The following is an 11,773-nucleotide window of genomic DNA, read 5'->3' on the forward strand; positions in this document are numbered from 1 at the left end:
TCTGGTCTCAGGCTGATGGAACCTCTGGTTCATGGGGTCCTTTAGTCCTTTGGGCTAATATTTCCCTTGTGTCTGGCTTCTTGTGCTCAGTGTTATAATAGGAAGTTGATTCACATTGTTGCATGCAGAAGTAGTTCATTCTTTTTTATTACTATGTAGTTTCCAATTCCATAAGTATACCACAATTTACATATTCATAAAGTAACGTAATTTTTATTTAAAAATTAAATGACTTTATAAATACAAGTTTATGCCCTCATAGACTCTATATCTCTGTTTTGCTTGCCTGTTTTATAATCTACACTAGTTTTCACTCTTTGTGGGATGATGAAATATATTATTTGAAAATAAATGTATGTGATAGAATATATTGAAATTTAATGATATCAAGGATAAAAGATAGTTATCCTGTCTCCTAGATGACTAGCCCACTGCTTGGAAAACCCTACTTACATAGATATAAGATTCAAGGAGTTTAAGATCTTGACCAACGTCCTTAAAGACGTTCTCATCTATGAAATGAGTGTAATGAAATTGTGTTACTGGCAAAGAACCATAACAATAGATGTTAAATATAGAGACTAAAATAAATAGTAAGACAAGAAAAAAACATTAAGTATTTCAAATATCAAATATTACCTCATTTTTTAACCAGATTAATAGTCATTAACAACATACTCTGTTAGAAGCTAAAATGGAGTGGGAGTGGTATATAAATAATAATATTGAGCACTTAGCACACACTGTACTAAGACTTTACACACACCATCTCATTTAATCCTCACCTATGGAATTGATGCTACTATCAAACCCATTTTATATGTGAGGCACAGAGAGATTAAAAAAATTTTTCAAGGTCACATGACTAGCTATGAAATTAGCAATATGCTATAAAATGATACGCAGATTGAAATCAATATTAAGAATATAAAACTAAATTTATAGTTTTAAACATTGCTGTGATCATTAGATATATACACAAATACATATAAGGATGTGCACTGCCGTGTAATACCAAGAAACTTTGGAAATTACCCAAATATCTAATAATAGATTTGTTAAATGAATATAGTAGATTCACATGATGGAAGAATTGAAGCCGCTGACAACCACATTTTAAATAATATTTAACAACATGGAGGAATGGGTATGTTGTATCCTTAAGTGAGAAAAATTAAGATGTAAAAGAAAGGGTATATAAATATGCTACTATTTCTCTTAAGGTAGTATAAATGTGTGTGTGTAGATGTGCGTGTATATAGGTGTGTGTGTATGTGTTGCTAGGCATTTGCTGTTTTAGACTACCCAATATCCATCCCCTTCTTGATACCAATACCCCATGAAAACTCTATGGAGCACAATTCTACTCTAACATACATGGGGTCGCCATGAGTTGGAATCGACTCGATGGCAACAGGTTTTTGGTTTGTTTGTTTGTTTTTCTGGCAGGAAAAAGAAAACAGCTTCCTAGCTCTTTATAGAAAGCAACTAAAAATGCATCCTGCCTTCCTCTGGGTAGTGCAGTGTAAGAACTTGACATCTGAAACTGTTGCAAAACATTTCTGCTAGCACGCTTGCGCCAGTCTGTGGCTAAAGTCAGCACAAGGAGTTGGCAAAGCTGAGAGAACCACAGAGAACTGGGACTAGAGTTCTATTGTAGTCATGAACCCCTGAATTAAACCACACCTACATCTGGAGAGAGACCCCTAGCCTGCTCAGTTTCATGAGCCAATAAATTCCCTTTTCTGCTTAAGCCTGTTTGGATGAAAGTTGTTACAACCTAGAGAGTCTTCATCGTACAGAGAGTGTGTACAAAAAGATTGGGATTTCTCAGGATTTTCTTCCTATGCTTTTCTCTATTTTGCATATTTTCTACAATAAATGTGTTTTTTTAATCACGAGTAAGAACAATAAATACTATCCTAAGTCGTCCACTGAAATGCCCCACATGGAATATATTTCTTGATTATTTATATCAGGTAGTCTACTGAGCACACCAAGGAGTTGAAAAGTCAGTCTGCCTTGTGGAAACTTCACATTTCAGGTAATAATAATAGCACCTATTTATATAAGACTTGATTGTTTTCAAAGCACTTTCTCATTTGGTAATCTGAGCAAGTCTGTGAATTAGGTAAGAGAGTGTGACTGAGGCTGCTATGAATTCACAAAAGCCCATTTCCTCTTCCTCCTGGACACTCAGATACAAAACTTCCCAGCCTCCCTAGCAGCTGGGCTAGGCCATGACTGAATTCTGCCTAATGGACTGTGAGCAGGACTTTCCAAAAGTGATCTTCCTTCTTTTCTCCTTCCATGTCTGCCTGTCAGATGCAAAGGATCCAGAAGACGACTTTAAAATGCTAGAATGAGGTAAAGCCACAAGATGGAAAGAGCTAGGATCCCTAATTAACTAAGTAGAAGGTCATTTGCCAACCAGGAACATCTGTATTTGAGTTTGCAAGAGCAAGACATAAGACTGGTGGCTCAACAGGTAAGCATTTGGCTATTAACTGAAAGGTTGGCAATTTGAACCCACTCAGCTGCTCCTGGAGGGAAAGACCTGACAATCTGCTCCCATAAAGATTACAGCCTAGAAAACTCTATGGGGCAGTTCTACTATGCCACATGGGGCCTCTAAGGATCCATATCAACCAGATGGCACCTAACAACAACAGCAATAATGCAATGGGCAACACTTGGCTCGGACTGAATGCAACCTTTGCTGATGAATCTTGGTTCGGGGCTTTTTCGAGGAATTCCATTAAATGTCCTGTATCACCATCCAACTCCCTCCCATGGCAAATGCTGGCAGCCTTTTCTACCACTACTGATTTCTTCTAGTTATATGTAGGGCTGTCTGCTTTAGAAGGTTTTTCCTTGACTTTACACAGGAAAACTACTCTACCCTTGTTATGGGCTGAATTGTGTCCCCCCAGAATATGCATTGGAATCCTAACCCCTATACCTGAGGATATAATCCCGTTTGGTAATAGTGTTTTCTTTATGTTAATAAGACCACAACAGTGTAAGGTATATACTAAACCTAATCACTTCTGAGCTATAAAAAGAGCAGATTAGGGGGAAGATAGATGCCATGTGAAGACTGCCAAGGAACCAAGGAACTAGGAAGCTACAGAAACTGAAGGAGATAAGCATCTTCCCCCAGTGCTGATAGAGACAGAAAGCCTTCCCCTACAGCTGGTGGCCTGAATTTGGACTTCTAGTCTCTTGAACAGTGAGAAAATACATTTCTGTTCTTTAAATTCACCCACTTGCAAATTTCTGTTATAGCAGCACTAAGAAATTAAGACAACCCTCTTGGTTCACTTTTCTCCAAAATCAGATATTAGCGAGAATCAACTGGTGGTTGTTTTTTTGTTTGTTTTTGTTTTAGGTGGGAGGAGGTTGCTCCAGTCACCTTCTTTCCTCAGTACCGCTTCTTGAAGATTGGAAGCAAAGAGCCACACCTCTCTGAACCATTTTTTCCATTCTTCACTATTTTTGAAGCACATTGATTAAAAGCATATCTTTTTCCTTACTTGGCTGCTGTTGGCAGTTCGGAGCCAGACCCTTTGCAACTGTTTTAAGCTTTGAGGAGAAAGATAGTCTGTGATCCTTCGGCACCCTGCCATCTATACCCCCAGAATCCAACTGGTTATAGTCGAAAGGAAACTCCTCTATGAAAATATATTCCAGGAAAGGTTTTCCTGAATTACAAAGCAGACTCACAATCTAATCTAAAATAAAAGCTTTGGCAGAAGATAATCAAACTTAGAGTCGAGGGCCATATCCAAAGTCTTCTTAAGCCATAGCCCAAATTCTGAAAATTTTTTCATTAAAAAATGCTTTTTATTTCTATGAATATCCTTTATGGCTACATTAAGCCACTTCACTGTACTACCTGATGATGTAATTGCTGTAAGCTAAATGCAATGTAATCAAAATGATTTAACCATACAGGATTTAGATAAATTCCAAAAGATCCATGCCTTTGCTAGGAGGCTATTCATTATTTTGAAACTTGAATGAAATAATGCTACTTTTATATAAGGCAGTCATATCACCCTCGCCTCACCTATGTGTGCTTATTATTGCACAGTGTCTTGTATTAACAGTTCCCTACAATAGCACAAGGATGAGCCTGACGACCTCTCAAGGTCACCTCCAGCCTTTTGATTATATGAATTGTGTGCTGAAAATTACATGCTAAAATATCTCTACAAAAGCTATGTCATTTTCTTTCTGCAACTGTCATCTTTAATGCTACCTCAGGTTTTATATTTAAGGTGTATAACTATGTTTATTTGTTTCTAAAATGGTTTAAAAACTATTACAGGCCATCTTCAACGTTCAGTAACACAAGAGGCAGATTTTATACAAGGTTAAACAAAACTGACGATAAATGTTGCATTTTGTATACATGGTGATAACTCTCAATCTCTTTTTTTTTAAGTTTACTTAACATAAGCCAAAGAATATAAGATATCCATATCACAACGATATTTATATTTTTGTTATGTCTATATCTTCTCATTTTTAAGAAACTAATAAATTTCCCATAAAGTAAAAACCATCACAGCTTAATTTATTAAAACATCTTATAAAATAATTTAGGTTACTGTAAGTAAGCTTTCGCAGTAGTTATTTATCTGCATTGGGTAGCCACCATAACTTTGAAAGTAAATATTTCACTAACTGACATTTATTTAGTAATAACTTTGCTACTTTGGGGCCCAGAATTGGCAAAACAAGATCAACACAGTTGGCATGCCAATTTTAATTATTCGTTACTTTTAAGTGCCCAGAATTTTGTGCCCAAAACTTTAGATTTATGAGGGAAAACTTAACTAAACCTTTCAGAAGACCTTCCCATTATCACTGAGACCTTCTTTTTAATTCAGATTTCTTTCTGTTAGACTTTAGGTTCCAAAAACCCCATCGCCATCGAGTTGATTCTGACTCATATAGTGACCCATAGGGTTTCCAAGCCTGTAAATCATTATGGAAGCAGACTGCCACCTCTTTCTCCTTTGGGGTAGCTGGTGGGTTTGAACTGCCAACCTTTTGGTTAGCAGCCAAGTGCTTAGCCATTGTGCCACCAGGGCTCCTTGACTTTTAGTTACCCATGATAAAAACTGAATAGACACTTTGTCTTTATTATTATCCAAAAAGAAGTTTCCCTCCCCCTCTCCTTATTCTCTCCCTTTCCTTCTCCCTAATCTCTCTGGATCTCACCAATTTCCTTCAGTATAATCGCAGCATCTTCGGTACTTTGCTTGCTCCTTTTCTCCTTTGAGAAAACAGATTCTAGTTTCCAAGATGTGACCTTCAGCTACTCCTGTGATCCCCATGGCAAAGAACTAACTGAGATTCTCAATGACACACCTCATCTGTCCCCGACTGCCTTCCTGTATCTGGGAAAAAATCAAGCAGCTTTTTAGCTGAGCTTTGTTTTATTCTGTTTTGATTTTCTCCCTTTAGCAGCCTTCATCTGCTGATATTTTCATGGGTTTTTTTTTTTTTAATATTATTTTCTATAGTACATTATTTTTTACACCATTTATCTTGTTCAGCCATAATTTTTAAATTACTAATTGACTAATTCACTTAGGCACTGTCATGACTTTCAGAGAAATGTTACTGCCTTATCTTCTTTTCCTTCCATTGAGTCCTAATCGATTCTAAACAATTTCTGCATTTTATTAAAACCAGCCATTCCAAAGTTCACTTGTTTCTGCTCTATCTTATTTCACTTTCATTTTCATCCTGATCCCAAATACAATGGCATTGGGATCACTATTTCCAAGATTCCTCTGAACCATTGTGCCTGCAATCAGACTCCATGCATCACACGCCATACCCAGGCTGGTATTGTTTCTCCTCCTTATTGGTCATTGCTGGCAGTGAATGAGAAACAATCCTATGTCAGAGCTACAAGCACGCGGCCTGTCTTATCTGGTCTGCTTCATAAAACCCAGTCTATTCATAACAAATTCAATTCTGATGGCCACTACTCGTCCCTTGGATGTTTGCACAATTTTTTGGGAAAAAACAGTGCAGTAATTTCTTTATTTGGGTGCTGTTTCTAATTGTGTAAGTTATAAAGTATTCTAGTGAATAACTTTACTAAAACTTTCCAGTCAAATTGCACAGTTTTAATGTCAAAGAAAAAAATCTCCTCTGTCAGATGCACTACTGTATCTTAATAATTTTGCATAAATTGATATTGAAGATGTTTTCAAGAAATATCAAAAATAGCCACCTCTTCACAACAGACGGTTTTGGACAGAGCTGGAGAAGGATGTAGAACAAAATTCTAACACACACACAAAAAAAGACCAGATTTGCTGGCCTAAAAGAGACTGGAGAAACCCCGAAAGTATGGCCCCCAGACACCCTTTTGGCTCAGTGGTGAAGTGACTTCCGAGGTTCACCGTTCAGCTGGGGATTGGACAGCCACATAAAACAAAATGCAACTAATGAGGCACAGCAGTCCAGGGACAAGGACTAGAAGGCACAAGGGGACAGGAAAACTGGTGATAGGGAACCCAAAGTTGAGTGAGGACAGTGTTGACATGTAGTGGGGATGTTAACCATTGTCACAGGGCAACATGTGTACTAACAGTTTAATGAGAAACTATTTTGTTCTGTAAACCTTCCTCTAAAGTGAGAATAGCAGCACAACTGGAAGAACGTAATCAATGTCACTGAACTGTGCATGTAGAAATTTTTGAAATTGTATATCTTTGGCTATGTATATTTTCACCAAAAAAAAAAAAGTTCGAGAAGGGAGAGGGTTGACATGTTGTGGGGTTGTTAACCAATGTCATAAAACAATATGTGTACGGACTGTTTAATGAGAAACTATTTGTTCTGTAAAACTTCACCTAAAGTGCAATAAAAAAAAAATTATGCTAAATCTAAAAAAAAAAAAAAAGCCTCCCCTAGATTTTTACAAGAGTCAAGATTTTTGAGGTCCCTAGGTTAATGAAAAGAACCTTAAAGTTTTAATTTGGAAGAGATAAACAAAATAAAGGTCCATCAGTAGGGTATTGTTGAAAAGATGATGGTATCTCCAGATCATGGAATATAATGTCTTCATTAAAAGAATGAATTAGATGTATGCCAAACAGTTTGAGAAATAGTCACAAAGTTTTGTTAAGTAAGAAAACCAAGATATAGACAAATAGATATTTGACCCTACATTTTGGAAAACGTCAAAAATCGTTATATGTACATATATATTTTCTAAAACTATCATGATAATAAATACATATATTTTAGATGATTTTAAAATTTTGAAAAAAAGCACAGAAAAATACAACAGATTATTAACATGGGTTTATTTTGGCAAGGGAGGATGATGTGTAGTGAAAGAGAAATGTTAAGAGGGAGAGGTAAGAAAAAATTTTAAATGACATAAAATCATGAATTAAAAAAAAACAGCATGTGTGATATGACCCCATTTTTGTAAAATGGTGTGTGAAGTGTTTGTATATTTATATTAAGAGATATATAAATGAATGTTCACCAAAATATTAATGCTGCCACCTCAGGGAGATAGGATCTAAGGTGATTTTTATTTTCTAGCTCGCGGTTATTTTGTAATTTTTAAATTTTTTCAGTGAGCATGTGTCAGGTAAATTATTGGGGGAGGGAGGCACAATAAAGCAATATCCTTGTGGATGAAAAAGAGGAAACTATAGAGGCGTTTTCTGTAATCATGGAGATTCTCCTCTAGCTCTGATATATTCTCATCCCTCTTAGCTGAGAAACTCCAGTTAAGATGCACCCAGCCTAGAGGAAAAAACTGAAGTGCAAGATTTGACCTCATAAGCTTTAGTGGGAGGTTCTGACTGATGTTTGGTGGCAAAAGAGCTCAAGAACAGTTCCGAACTTAACTTTTGGCAAAAATCAATCAATATGAGCACATCCTTCTAAGTGGACATGGTAATGTAAAGGCATTGAATTAATCTTTCTCAAGTGTATTAGTGGGAATGATTTCCAACATATTCAGCAGCTAACTGTAGGGCCTGTATGGGCTAGTACTGGGCTCTGGACTCAGATTGCCTGTGTTTAGGTCCTGGTTCCAATTCTTACAGTTTTTTGAATCTTCATATATAAAACAGGCATAATAATATTGCCTAGTTTATAGTGGTTGTGAGAATTAAATGTCAATGTACATTATTTAAAAATCATTCCTGAGGCAAGGCCAAGATGGCAGAGTAGTCAGATGCTTCTGGTGGACCCTCTTACAACAAAGACCCGAAAAAACAAGTGAATTGATTACGTATGGCAATCTGGGAGCCCTGAACATCAAAGGCAGAGGGGAGGAGATGGACTGAGTGGAAGGGGGAGGTAGAGACCGTTCGGAAGCAGCAAGGAGTTGCCAGACTTGAGCCAGAGTGAGCCTGAGCCCTTCAGGCCTGATCAGCTCAGGAGTGAGCAGTGAGGCAGGCAAGCAGCAGTGCTCAGGAGATGCGTTTTCTGCACCAGGAGAGACTCAGTGCCAGAGAGTCTACACGGCCACCCAGAACCAGTGAGAAGCAGCTCTGGATCAGCGAAAGATAAGTACTTGCATACGGCCTAATGCACAGATCAAAAACACACCCCTTAGGGAAAAATCTCTCTCTCATTTATTTCCCCACTCCCTGCTCTGCACCGGGTCCCGGACCAGCTTCAGCAATTGCTGAGTCCCCTGAGCCAGAAGTAGGATCCATCACACACCCAGAGCCATTCTCCTTGCCTTGGAGAATGAACCAGTTAACAAACAGGGGAAAAAATAAACTGCTGGCTCCCCTAAGACAGGAACCTAGGGTAGGCACAACTCCTTTGCCTAGGCACAGGTATAAGGGATCCATGGACTTTGAGTACCTTTCCCCCTGCATAGACTTGTGTAGGCCCATCTCAACAGCATAGGCCCTTATTACCGCAGTACAACAGGGTATATACTGGAACTCTAACTTCAACTGTTTCAGCTGTGAAGTGGTAGTTCTTGACATTTGACACTACTCTGCCCATTAAGCAGGGTCTTCACCTACCCACATCAGGGGTCTGTGGACTGGTGGCTCCACCCATGCCACCTAGGAACCTGTGATAGGGGCCCATCAATAAGAGGTGCCCCCCAGTCCTTACAGCCAACAGCATTAGGTACTCATAGTCCAGATGCAAAAACCTACCTACCTACGCACTCAAGGGAACAGGGACACGCCTTCCTCCTGGACACTCAGGGGCGGCCGTCAGCCCCCTGCCTTGCTCAAAGTGTGTCCCCCTGCTACAGCCAGATGCCTGTGCCTACACCAATCACCCATACCTGTCTAGGACTGTAAGTGAGAGCCCACACCACACACTTGTTGGCTATCTACCTGGCACCTGAGCTGAATCCAAACAGGAGGAGTGGGCGGACTCCTGAGTTCACATACCTAGTAACAGATCTAACCTTCTGGTGACAGGACATTAGAGCTTCAAAGGTGCCAATAATCAAACTAGCTCATACGAGCAGCCTATTTGGGCATATCAAAACAAAACAAGAAGCTAGGACACAACAAGCAAAAATAAAATAAATAAATATAATAACTTATTGATGGTTCAGAGACAACAGTCAATACCAAATCACAGAAAGAGGCAATCCATGATGGCTTCAGCAAGCTCCCAAAATAAAGAACCTAGAAATTTTCCAGAGGAGGGAAATTTCTTGGAATTACCAGAGGCAGAATACGGAAGATTAATATACAGAACTCTTCAAGAAATTCAGGAAGGAAATTAAGCAAAATGCAGGACACGCAATAGAGGAAATTAAAAAGATTAGAGAAGAGCAGAATGACAAATTTAACAGGCTGCAAGAGTCCATAGAGAGACAGCAATCAGAAATCCAGAAGATTAACAATAAAATTTCAGAATTAGACAACTTAATAGAAAGTCATAGGAGCAGAATTGAAGCAATAGAAATCAGAATTAGTAAGACTGAAGATAAAGCACTTGACAACAACTTATTTGAGGAAAACTCAGATAAAAGGATTTAAAAAAATGAAGAAACGCTAAGAATTTTGTGGGACTCCATCAAAAGGAATAACCTATGAGTGATTGGAGTACCAGAACAGAGGGGAATAACAGAAAATACAGAGAGAATTGCTGAAGATTTGTTGGCAGAAAAATTCTCTCATATGTGAAAGATGAAAAGATATCTATCCAAGATGTTCATCGAACCCCACATAAGGTAGATCCCAAAAGAAAGTCACCGAGACATATTATAATCAAACTTGCCAAAACCAAAGATAAAGAGACAATTTTAAGAGCAGCTAGGGATAAACGAAAAGTTAACTACAGAGGAGAGTCAATAAGAATAAGCTCGGACTACTCAGCAGAAACCATGCAGGCAAGAAGGCAATGGGATGACATATATAAAGACTTGAAAGAAAAAACTGCCATCCAAGAATTATATATCCAGCAAAACTGTCTCTCAAATATGATGGCAAAATTAGGGCATTTCCAGATAACCAGAAGTTTAGGGAAATTACAAAAACCAAACCAAAATTACAAGAAATACTAAAGGGAGTCCTCTGGTTAGAAAATCAGTAACATCAGATAATAACCCAAGAACACAGGACAGAGCAACAAGATATCAACCCAGATAGGGAAGTCACAAAAGTAAATCAAACCTAAAACACTGAAAATAGGGAAACAAATGTCAATATGTAAAAGATGACAATAATAAAACAAAAAAGAGAGACTTAAAAAATGTAGACATTAATTTTTCATATGGAGAGGAAGTCAAGGAGATATATAGAACTAAAAGACTGTCATAAACTTAGAAAAATATGCGTAAATATTAAGGTAACCACAAAGGAAACTAAAATCCTACAAGTCGAACTAAAAAACTATAAAAATATAAAGACTCAGCAAACACGAAATCAACAACAATGAAAAACATGTAAAGACAATACATAAGGAAAAACGACTCAGCACAGAAAATTAAGTGGAACAAAGAAAATGTCAACAACACACAAAAAAAGACATCAAAATGACAGTACTAAACTCATACCTATCAATACTTATGCTGAATGTAAATGGACTAAATGCACCAGTAAAGAGACAGAGAGTGGCAGACAGGATAAAAAAAACACAATCTGTCTATATGCTGCCTATAAGAGACACAACTTAGACTTAAAGACACAAACTAAAACTCAAAGAATGGAAAAAATATATCAAGCAAACAACACTCGGAAAAGAGCAGAAGTGGCAATACTAATCTCTGACAAAATAGACTTTAAAGTAAAATTCACCACAAAGGATGAGCAAGGACATTATATAATGATTAAATGGTCAATACACCAGGAGGACATAACTATAATAAATATTTACGCACCCAAGGACAGGGCGCCACAATACATAAATTCTAACAACTGAAAAGAGAGATAGGCAGCTCCACAATAGTAGCAGGAGACTTCAACCCACCACTTTTGGTGAAGGACAGAACATCCAGAAAGAAGCTCAACAAGGACACAGAAGAGCTAAACGCTGCAATCAACCAACTTGATCTCGTAGACATACACCGAACACTCAACCCAAAAGCACCCAAATATACTTTCCTTTCCCACACACATGGAACATTCTCCAAAATAGACCACATATTATGCCATAAAGCAAGCCTTAACAAAATCCAAAGCATTGAAATATTACAAGGCATCTTTTCTGACCATAAAACCATAAAAGTAGAAATCAACAACAGAAAAAGCAAGGAAAAAAATCAGTCACATGGACTGGACAACGCCTTGCT

The sequence above is a fragment of the Trichechus manatus genome, unplaced genomic scaffold (genome assembly GCF_000243295.1).
Source record: "Trichechus manatus latirostris isolate Lorelei unplaced genomic scaffold, TriManLat1.0 scaffold00017, whole genome shotgun sequence".
NCBI classification, from domain to species: domain Eukaryota; kingdom Metazoa; phylum Chordata; class Mammalia; order Sirenia; family Trichechidae; genus Trichechus; species Trichechus manatus.